Source organism: Corapipo altera, unplaced genomic scaffold, assembly GCF_003945725.1.
Source record: "Corapipo altera isolate COAL_440 unplaced genomic scaffold, ASM394572v1 68, whole genome shotgun sequence".
NCBI lineage: Eukaryota > Metazoa > Chordata > Aves > Passeriformes > Pipridae > Corapipo > Corapipo altera.
Genome location: NW_020884919.1, coordinates 2,676,418 through 2,688,235, shown reverse-complemented (window position 1 = coordinate 2,688,235; position 11,818 = coordinate 2,676,418). Strand labels below are relative to the sequence as shown.

The 11,818-nt window shown below is 39.4% G+C and overlaps 1 long non-coding RNA gene across 1 annotated transcript; it reads right to left on the bottom strand.

Moving 5' to 3' along the window:
- Positions 1 to 6,422: 6,422 nt before the first annotated feature.
- Positions 6,423 to 10,399, bottom strand: LOC113953237. The gene is made up of 4 exons (XR_003529801.1): positions 10,347 to 10,399; positions 9,059 to 9,160; positions 7,840 to 7,883; positions 6,423 to 6,493 (listed from the first exon to the last, which is right to left on the bottom strand). It is a non-coding gene; the product is annotated as an uncharacterized LOC113953237 (long non-coding RNA).
- Between the last annotated feature and the right edge of the window lie 1,419 nt (positions 10,400 to 11,818).

The following is an 11,818-nucleotide window of genomic DNA, read 5'->3' as shown; positions in this document are numbered from 1 at the left end:
TTAAAACGTTTTAATATAACAACCTAATGTGTTGTTTTTCCTTATTAGATTCTTTGGGACTTGAAGAAATTTCAGTCTGAAGCAATTTTTAGCCAGAGTACAAATTACAATTAATAGGTGTCTTTTCTCAAGTACATTCTTCGATAATCTAATTGTACCTCACTAATGGGACCCAAACTGGGAAGAGTGTCAAGGTTCCCATGCCCCAGGTCAGAGGGGACCCAAAAACCACCAGTGACAGAGGGGACCACGCTCCCGACCTCCCAGCTGAAGGGAAGGCGTCACCCCTTGGAGATCAGGAGTAAATTATGGGTCATGCCTCCTTCCTGCTCCCAAAAACCTCCTTCCTGCTCCCCAAAAACCTCCTTCTCTGCATTTTCACGTGATCACAGAACAATTTATACCCAATAAACACTGTATTTCTACACCTGGTGGGGATCAAAATTACTAATTATTTAATTATCCTTCCCATGGCCGGTAGGTCACCAGGGACTGTAGGACACGATAAAACTTCATTTTAACAGAAATCCACCTGTACAACAAACTATTTTCTTTCTCAAGGCACCAATCCATTTGTCAGTTGTCTCTCCTCATCTCACAGAATAACCAGGGACAGCTTCCAACCCCACCTTTTCATCCGGAAGAGAAAACCTTGCAACACAGCACAGATCTAAACCAGGAGAGCTCCCACAGTAATATTCCAGAACCAAGTGGTAACCACTGGAAGTGAAGGATAAAACACACATCCTTCTATTTTTTCTATATATTTAGGTTTTATTTCTTTTATATATTTAATTTTATCCCAGGACATTTAGTTTGCTTGAGCAAACAAGGCTTTCTCTCACCCATTTCCTTCCCAGTTTAATTATACCTTGAAAGGTCTAAAAGCAGCTTCCTATGAATTAGTTGGATGAACTGTCCTGCAGAATCATTTTAGGAATGTGACACCATTTTTAAAAATTTCATAGATGTAAAATGTAGACTAAATTTCTCCATAGTATAATCTTCAGTGACACTAACAGGTTTTACAGCACACAATTGAGAGGATAGAGAAGTGAAAACTCCCATCTATTACAGCAGATGAAAAACCAGAGAGGTTAAAATATAGCTTTCCTTAAATGTTAGTTTATCCTGTATATTACTTTTATTATTAAAATCACAAAGTATAGAAAATTTACTTAATGTCCACAGGAAAGTATAATTTTTTTTCTGAGACATTTCAAAACTTAACTCTTTTCCTGCTGCAGGGTTCTGTGTGTTTAATGAACAAAAATATGCACTAGGGAAACATCCATTTTTGCCAAAAATTTCATTAATCTGTCATTTCAACAGTTGTTTCAAAGATCTCATTGTAACTTCAAGAAAAAAAATCAGACTAAACAAATTCTGCAAACAAAAGTTCACAAGTGAGACGCTGTTGATCAGTCTGAAGGTTGAAGCTGCTTTTGTTGTGTGATGTTCTGCTCCCCTACAATATTTCAAGATAAGAATGATCCATTTAGACCCCTGGACAAGCCAAGCCCCAAGTAATCATTTTCTATTATATAAAAACCAAAACAAAATTAAAAAAAACCACACAAGAAAGCAATGAAAACTGTCAACTTATCTAAGTTAAAGTTGTGAGCTCTGATTAGGAGCAGGAAAAAACTGAAACAAGAGTTGAAGAATTCCCATACTCAGCCTGTTCCAGGAAACTCAATCCCAGTGGCCAGTTATTAAGATTTTTCCAGGGAATCAGATAAAACAACGAATCCCAAAGCATCTTCCTGAACTGATTTACACTTCCAGACATGCAGGATTCACCAAATAGTAATTGAAATTCAAGAAAAATTGAGCAGAAAATGAGGTTTTAAAACTCTTTATTCAAGGAACCTGAGAGTCTGAATTTCTTCCTTCAACCATCATTATTGGAAACATATTTTGTACTGATGGATCAACAAAGACCTGAGAAGAAATCAAAGCTTCAATAAGTTATTTTTTCCACTTTAGAGAGCTGTGGGAGAACAAAATGACACGTCCTCATGTGCAGCCCTGCTGTAGCTACTACAAGAGTTACAAGTTCTGAACTCCCAAACTTTTCTACAATTGCTTTTATAATCTCTTTCTTTTAATATTCCATTTTTAGGCTATAACTCGAAAATTCTCTCTAAACCAGTTGAGAAGCAGCAAAATAAAAAAGCAAGAAATCCAGGGATTTTACACTAAAAGCTATAACTGTGCAAGTTTTTTTTTGAGTGATTCTGCTAAAAAGCAGAAGGGAGAGAAAGCCGAAATTTGAAAGTGTTGAAGGGAAAGAGGCCCTTTGTTGAATATATTTAAGAAAAAGTATTGATATGGAACTTCTCAGTGTGCCCTCTAAATTCTTTAATACCACATGGCACAATTCACAGCTTCTGTTTTTTTAGCAGAGCTTTTCCAGAACTTTCCTTTTGAGACATTACCTGAAGTTTTCTCAGGCACGTGAGTGGGATTTCTCTTTGCCTGATGGTTCTGCTCCACATTTTCCTCTTGCAATAACTATTTAGCATCCTCAGGTGCTGAGCAGTTCACATAGTTGAGAATTTGAGTATTTCATCCCGGGTTTATGCAGGGGAAGAATTAATCCCTTGGTCACTCACACTCCACATGCATTTGTTCAGAAAATAGGGGGATGTTCATGTTTTCTTTTTCCAAGAAAAAGCGTTTCTTGGAAATCTGAAAGGTTTGTTTCCTCATTTTTTTATATTCTTCCTCATTTCCTGCAAGTTCACTTAATATTTTTGGCTCCTTTACAAAAGTTTTTATATAATGGGGATGCACTTAATCATCTGTAGCTGAAAGAATTTGATGACAGTCATTCGAGACAAGTTTTTTTTAGTCACCTCATGGAATTTTTACCCTTTGTGCCATCTCCACACCACTCACATTTATCATTTCATCCATCTGAATCCTGATCTCCACCTCAGCGTGAAGTAATTAATTACTCACCTTTGTGGAGATTGGTACTGTCACAGAAAATATTACACCCAGAGATGTTTCACAGGCACAGGTTGCCCAAAGAAGCTGTGGCTGCCCCATCCCTGGAAGCATCCAGGTTGAACTGGGCTTGGAGCAACCTGGGATAGCTGAAGGTGTCCCTGGGGTGGAAGGAAATGATCTTTAAAGTCCCTTTCAACAAAACCCAAACTATTCTGTGACTCTATGAAGTTAAGAAGGATCTTATGGATCCATCTCAGAGCTCGATATTATCCACAGCCAGACACTCTGAGCTATCAAAATAGTTGTGGAGCTGCATCCCAGGTTGGGTAATACCCAAATAAAAGTTCTAGGGAAAACAGGCAAAAATTTTATATAGAAAGCAAATCAGGCACATAAACATGTTTTAGTTTACCAAGCAGATGCAGTTTAAACCCTCTTTCCCTATATGGGGCTACTGATATTCTGGGAATACAACACAAAAACTGAAACAGCTCCTCTTTCTTTTTGTAGAGCGTGCAAAGAGTGGAGTAAACAATGGTTGTCACCCATTTGATCAGTATTTTTCAAAAAGGAGTCTGTGTGCACACACTGGGTCATACAAAATCCATAAAACTCATAATTCTGGGAAAAAACTGATTTACTGTGCATGCCCTGACCATGAAGATGCTGTTTGGTTGGACATTTCCTGGCAACAGAAGCCCCACTGCACTTGTTCTCTGCAAAGGGCATTTCCAGAGTTTCCAAACCTCCAGGGGACCATTTGGATCTACTGTGTTTCCCAGGTAGCCAGATATCCAGAAATCCTGAACAAACAGTATTTAAGTCACTAAATTTCATGCAGAAAAAAATAAATGAGAGGGAAAAAAAAAAAAAGGAAAAAGAAAAAATATTTGTCTGAGGAATTTTAAATATATGCTCTATACTGCACTCTTTTTATTTCTGAAAAAGAAAGAGGTAGATGGTAAATGTTTTTGCAAGACAGTGATAGTGAGCCCTGCTAGAACCATGAAAATCTACTGTAAACACAGCACTCATCAAGGAGAAACTGAAGCTGAAGAAAGAGAAATGAGGTGGAAAGTAGCAAAATAAGAATGAAAAATAAACAATGTGAAGCATCAACTTCAATAGGTTTTACTCTTGAACTGGAAGGGAGATACTGGGGAAGCTCCTTAAATAAGATTTTTAAAATAAACCTTTATCTTTCATTTATGATTTTGCCATTAAGAGGAGCGTGGTGAAGTTTATTGGTGATTAAATAATACTGGGTATCAACCATACACAAAAGGTAGTAATAGTTCCTATAAATGTATCATCTGTCCTTGATCAGATTAATATAAATGGAATTAAATACAGTTATACAAAGTACAAGTTCAAGGTGGCACATTAATCCCAGGAAAAGCAGTAGTGGATGAGGAATGTGACTGCTCAGGATATCGGAAAGGTGAATAAAGAGATCTTTGTCTTGCCACAGGTATGAATGGGTATGAACTTGCTGTTGTTGAGTTTTAGCTGGATATCAGAAAAAAGCACAATAGGAACATCATTCCTGAATGTACCATAGGGAAAGCAGCAGAAGGAAAATACTCAAGTCGTTTTAAGACAGAGGGCAATGAATTTCTGAACAGAATTTTAGGATATAGAGTGTTTTTTGCAGTAAGTAGAAATAGAGCCTAAGCTCAGACTGTGCCATGAACCTACCTCAAAAATCTGTGTTAAAATACTAAGTAAGCACTTAAATTAATTCTACTAAAGCAAATAGAAGTTGTTCTATTTTCCTTAGGAGCAGAAAGGATTTAGGAAGGTTCAGAAATCTCATCAAGGATATATAACAAGAGTCTTCTGTGCCTAGAGAGGTTGGGGAAGAATTTTGAGAACAACTTGAACACTGCTGACTGGACATCTCTGCATGATAAGGACCAGATGGAAAAGCCAGAAGAGACTCCATGAATTCCCTTGGAAGTTGTCCCTGAGCATTAATTTTGCCCCAAATCTGCCTCGCGCTGACGTTCGCGTTACCAAACCCCACACCACCGACACATCTACGTAAAACTCTATAATCAAACCCATGCAAACCATTTTAAATATTGCAAGGCTCTAAACAGATTAAAGATATGACTTGACTTAAGCATTTGGATTCGCAGAAAAACGTTTCATCGCTATGCCATGTGTGGTTGAACTGCAAACTGCAAATAGGCTGTAATAACACAGCTTTGTGATTAACCAAACAACTAATAACCAAGAAGACACAGTGACCAGCTCTCATCCTTATGTAAATAAGGAAAGCTTATTTTTGCTCGCTAATAGCCGGCAAATAACAATGAAATGTTTTTAAATAAGTTTTAAAGAGGATAAGATCAAGAAATCAATGTGGCGAGCGCCCTTTTCGATGACCGCACACCACGTCCACGGCTGGAGCAGGACACGTTTGCATTGTTATTTGGCTGTAAACAAAATGAAAAGATCTGTCATGGAAATTTAAACAGAGAGCCTGGTTACATAAACTGAAACATTCTCAACCCCACTACAGCACAATCAACAGTCTGAAGAGACTGCACGGCTAAACAAAGTTTGGGGATGTTTTTGGATCAGGGAGAAAGATTAATAAGCAGAAAATAAGTCTTGGCTCCCGTCGCAAACTCTTAGGAATATAATTTTAAATTTGTGTAAATCCGAAGATGGATGTTCAAGCTTATGAAATAACCATTCATTTCCCTCGGTGCTGAAAAAACGCACCCGCACGGAAACAAATCTCCTCGCCGGCCAGTTTTAACAGAATATACTGCTTTTACCAAAAAAAGCAACTTAAATCAATCTGACCTATCTGTTCTCCCAGATAATTGTAACTGTGGTCAGAGGACAACTAATCTTCTATAAATGGTCATCTTTCCAAATTATCCTGCCTTCAGAACGTGCCTGATTTAGTGCACAAACACTGCGTGCCTTTGGATGCCATTTGCATCCAGGACCAACAGATCATTCCGGAGACATTCCTGGTGGCCACATGGGAGAGGGTTTCTCTCTGTTTGTTGCAGGTAAACAACATTTTGCTTCATCACAAGACCTTATAGAAGTCCCAGAGTTGTTGTCTTGCCCTAAATGGAAATATTAGGACAACTGGGATAAGAAGGGAGTTCAGGGAGGTCTCCTTCTAGGAGAAACATCCCCTCTCCAACAGCATCTCCCACTCTCAGCAGGGCACTGGGAGGTGAGCACTCCCAGATTTTGGCAGCTGAGTTAAATCCCTGCTCCTGGCATAGAGGGCTGGCCTTGGGTCATCAGGCTTTTTTCAGTGGGAATGGTTTGCTCAGATCTGAGGCTGGTTTCTAGATCAGATGGACACACAAACTACTCCCTGCACTGAAATCTACGGTGCCACCATCGAATAGAACATGCCATTAACAAATAAAACATGCCATCATCAAATAAAACACACACATAATGCTCACTGGCAGAAAGTATCTCACGTAACTCAGCTCTAGAAAGAGGAATGATGAATCACAGCCTAATCAACTCCGCTGCAGTATCCATCTTCTTACTGAAATGCAGCAGGATGTCATAAATTCAGGTTAATTTTACAAGTGGCCTGCTGTTTGTAAATGGTCTTTGTTATGTGTGATTAAAACATAATGTGCTTTATTCCGTCAGACCTGTGTCAGACCCCAGTGATACCTGAAACTGGGAAAGCAGGATTTCTGACTCAGAGCAGCCAAAGGTTAAATGGATCTTTCCACTAAGAGGTGGAGTGGGACAAGTTATCAGAGAGGTTGTAGAAGCCCATCTGACTGCACTCCTCCCTCAACTTCAGGAGGAGTAACTATCCTGTTATAAACACCAGGAGAAAAAGGTCTGGGATACAGAGCTGCTCAGTGAGGAGTTGTGCACAGATAAAGTGGCTACACCATTTCCTGCAAAGCACCCAACACCTCCTCTCCATAAATCCCCTCATCTGGAACAGGAGTATGATGCACAACACAGAGTATGGCCTTAAGTCTGGGAAAAAAAAAATCAAAATGCTTGTGCTTGGGGATGCAAGAGCTGATATTTGAATGGCACAGTGAGAGGGGCTTGTTTTGCTGTGCTCCTGAGCTCACACAGGGCCCCACCCTTGGCTCCCACTCTCCCTGTCTAGCCCGGATTCCACCTTGTTCCCCATGCAAAGAGAAAACAGGATCAACATTCCCTTCTGTTTTGGCAAAAGTGCTTGTGTTGCTTAAAAAAGCCCTTGGAAATATAGAACTAGGTGCTGTCTCATTCCAGCCACATATTCCCAAAAAGCAAAGGTTTTGATAAATAGTCCAACTTATGGCACACCTCTAATTTCGCCTCTTTCTTTAAAATACTGCACCACAGCTCAGTTTGATAAATGCTGAAGAACATTTCAGGGTGCACACATCTAACCACCCAGTCAACCATGGCAGAGGAGGAAAAAGCAAAACACATGTTCAGAACACGAAAAGAAACATAGTTTAGAAACACGGTAAATGAGAGAGAGTAAAAGGAGATTTAGGCTCCTTTTGGGGTGTTTTTCTACATCCAAAGGGGGTTTAGGCTTTCTTCACAACAAAACTAAAGAGTAGGAGGAGCAGGATAACACAACCCTTACATTTTAGGCCAAAGTATGTTTTTTACGTTATAATTAATGATTTTTGATGATATTAAAATCACTGTATTAGTCACCCGGTATATATAGAAAACTGGAAGCTATCCTGAAGGCTCAGTCAGTCACAGCACAGAGCTAAAGTTAACAAAAACTTGCTGTTTTGCAGAAATTAAAACATTACACATTGCCCAGATTGACAACATGAGCTGGAACGGTGCCAGAGGAGCAGCAATGATTTATTAGGTCTGTAGCACTTAATCCAAGAAATAAAAAGGACTTACGTGACAGATGAGCATAAATGAACTATTGGGTCAGACATCCATTTCTTAAAAAGCAAAATAAAAGAGGCTGAAGCAAGATACTGTGTAGGTTTTAGTATATATTAATGTATTAGAGCTTTGCTGGTCTAATTTTAAATATCTGAGTTTTAATCAACCCCGAAACGATTATTTTTTTTAAACCAGACTAGTTTAAATAAATATTTACCGAGTCCCATCACGTCATACTGCCCTTGTTTTTGGTAATATCATCATGGCTCAGAAAACATTTACAAAGAATTAGGACAGAGGCTAAAACCCTGACCCTGCTGAAGCCAATGACCAAATCCACACTGTCAGCAGAGATGTGGAGTTTCATGCTAAACCCTTTCCTCCTCTACAATATAAGCAGTGAAGGGAGAGGGAGCATTTACATCATCTTAGACAAGATCAGAATCTACACGTGGGGCCAAAGATTTTTATAGCTCAGTGTGGTCTGACTCAACACCAGTAATAATCCAGTACTTGAGTGTCAACAGCATGTTCTACCAGAGTTTTCTTCTCAAAAGATAGTAGCAGATCCACAATGAATTTAGCTCTGTAAGTCTAGGAAGATTTTAATAGGAAAATGATCTTATTCTTTTTTGTGAGTCTCACTGGTAAATTTTTAAGCTGCTCTGCTTTGAGGTTTAGTCACCTGAAAAATAACCTTTTTTCCCTGCCTATTTACAGTATTGATAAATCATTTTCAGCAGAGAAATTTCCCCCTTGTCATACAAACTTGATCAGAAAGCAGTAAAAAGTACAATAAATGGCCAACTCCAGGCTAACCTGTGTGGTTTGACACAGCTGAACAAGCTGTGAAAAGGAATATTGTTCCTTTAATAGCCCGACTGAAGTGGTGCTCAAAACAGATTGGGCTGACAATTTTTGCAACCTTGGTGTCTCCTCCAAGATTTACAATGGCACAGCTCCCCTTTTTAGCAAATTAAACCTTGTGTCAAGGCTTAAAATTAAATCCAAACTTCTTTTCTTCTCTGTACAGAAGGAACAAATTGGCACCACATGCCGGTAGTCAAGGAGTGCTGATGGGAAACAGAGTGAAGGGAGCGCCCTCCAACCTGGAAGGCGTCACTAGTCAAAATCAACTGGGATAAACAGTCAATTCCACTTAAAGTTTGACATATAAAGGCTTGTAAGAGAGAAACATTCAAATATAAGAATTCTTCTGTACCACACGAACCTGTCTCGGTGCCAACACTTAAACTTTCTGTGCTGTGCAAGCACTTTGTGGAAATCTGCCTTCAGTACAGTTTGATGTTGTAAGACCCTGCCTTGCCAAAGCCTTTTTAGTTTGTTCCAGAGGGAAAAAAAAAAAAGGAAATACAACAGACACAGAATGTATGAATGTCAGTGACTTAATATCACGTTGCCTACTGGTACCAATACAATTTTTTTTTTCATCATGCAGGATTCTGGTTTATAACATTTTAAAGCTTAATTCAAACAGATACTCCAGGTAAAACAAAAGGGGGTGTCTAAGGATGGACACATGAACTGCTTTTCATGGACAGAAAGGGAGGAACAGCTTTACAAAATCACCCAAAAGCCACACTATCATCCAGTGACGGAAGGTACCTCATCATTATTTGAGGATTCCTGAAGCAGGTCCCACATCTAATTCATCCCAAAACCCACTTTGCCCACTGTTTGCGTGCAAAAGTAACTCTACATTTCCCAGGTTTAGAATCAAACCCAGGCCAGGACTCTCAACTCTTTAGGAAAGGTTTTGCTCCCAGTTGTGATCTGCTTAAGCACCAGCACAGAAATTGGTGCAAAAAAGCGAACTTTTCACAATATAACAAAAAAGTTGAATATATCTAGTTTTAAAAGTCATTTTATCTTTTTTTATTAACTATGTAGGTATCAGTGATTGAGAATAATTTGTTTTCCTGCTTCAGGTTTTCCATTGGTCTTCCCTTACTCCTTCTAATGAAAGTTCTTAATTAAAAATATGTGCAGCAAAAAAACAGCCCTGGTTATGGAGAAAGTGGGAAAATAAGAGAGTTATTTTCTCCCAGTGCAGCAGATCAAAAGAAAGCATTCATTACAATTTAACCTCAGTTTTAAGCACGTCTATAAAATTTTTCAGGATGAGGAGTTAAAACACTACACAGGTGTTTGCAGAGCACACAGCAGAATCATCAGCTCACAACCCATCCCCACCAAGAGAGATATTGCAGTAAATCATGGAATCACAGAATGGGTTGGGTGGGAAGGGACCCTAAAGACCATCTTGTTCCACCCCCTGCCATGGGCAGGGACACCTTCCACCAGCCCAGGTTGCTCCAAGCCCCATCCAACCTGGCCTTGGACACTTCCAGGGATCCAGGGGCAGCCACAGCTTTCCTGGGCAACCTGTGCCAGGTCCTCACCACTCTCACAGCCAACAATTCCTTCCCAGTATTCCATCCAACCCTGCCCTCTGGCCATGGGAAGGCAACAAAGACTCCAGATCAATATCTCAGAACCTTTGCTCTGTTCTCTCTTGCTCCCATTAGTTTTGAGTGGGTTGATAAGGAAATACCTGTCACAATCTGTTGGAACAATTTCTATGGCCTTTCTAGACAAGTTCCATAGTTACCATGTTGGTGTGAGCCCAGATTAGGGTTACAATTCAATACCAGAACAGGTTTCTCCCTTCCTGCATCCTGACAAATCCATCAAACCCCCACACATCTGGCACATCATCTGTGTGCTCTCCAAGTTAGATGAATAGTGGCTACTAGAAACAACTGGATTGCTAAAGATGGTTAAAGTGTACAAATTAAGCTCTTTTTTTCATATATAGGTACATGTGTGTGCATTAACAAAATACTTCACTACATCAGCTAAAATACAAGAATCCTGCAATATAAGGATCAGTTCTAACAAACCTGTAACAGTCTAAACAATCTTCACCATCATTCCCAAAGTTTAAGAGCAACAAGAACCACAGACCATCAGCAGTCCCAACACCACACCTGGCTGTGTTAGAAAGTCAATGTGGAAACAGCTATAAGATTCTATTTCTTCAAATTACCAATTTTATAAAGGTTTTATTTATGTAGATTATTTTTTTCTATGCTGCTGTAGGTGGGCTGTTCTGTAGTGTTTAAAAAAGAACCCCCACACTCTACAGCAATTTTGTCAGAATGTGAAGTTTTCCAGACTAGAGAAACACAAAACTGCTCCACAATGACTGGAAAAAGTGATCTGTCAACAGGGAGAGGGAAGGGAAGCCTCACATCCCAGCACCTGACCACACTCTCAGGTGAGGACCAGGCTCTCTGCCAAGACATTAAAACTCTCTGCTCATCATTTAACCTCTGGAAGTGCCCAAATTCTCCAATAACCACCTTATAAACTTATTATTTGCTGGTAAATAAATATTCCAGTGGGATAATCTCATTGTACCAGGGTAATTGCAGATGGCAGATATAGAATTTTAACCAAGGATAAATTAAAACGTGGAGCCCTGCTGGAGGTTTTGCACAACTTTGCAGGAACTTTTCTTTCCTACAGCATTTCTCAGCTAAAGTTTCATTCCTGCTTTGCAGTTCACCTCTGTGTTTAAGTAATAATTATAGTTGTGACATCCAGTGACAGAAGCCAGAAAATTCAAAATTAGCAGAAACATGCTCTGTCCATTGTTTGAATGTGCTCAGCTGGTTTTGCTTTACTAATACCACCAAGACAGAAATTTTCATTTCCCCAAAACACAAACTTCTGGCCAGGGGTTACCGAGTGAAATAAATCTTATTCTTGGAAGAGATTTTTTGTTTGACACCTGAATCATTTCTGCTGGTTTCTCTCCTTTTCTCCTCCTTCAGAGGGAGCCTTAGAACTCGAAGCCAAAATACAGAGTCTTAGAGCTATCACAACAAAAGCTCGGCATCCAATTTCTCCTTCCAAATGCACTCTCCTCCTAAAATGTATCCACAAAGCCATGTCCTTATTAGCC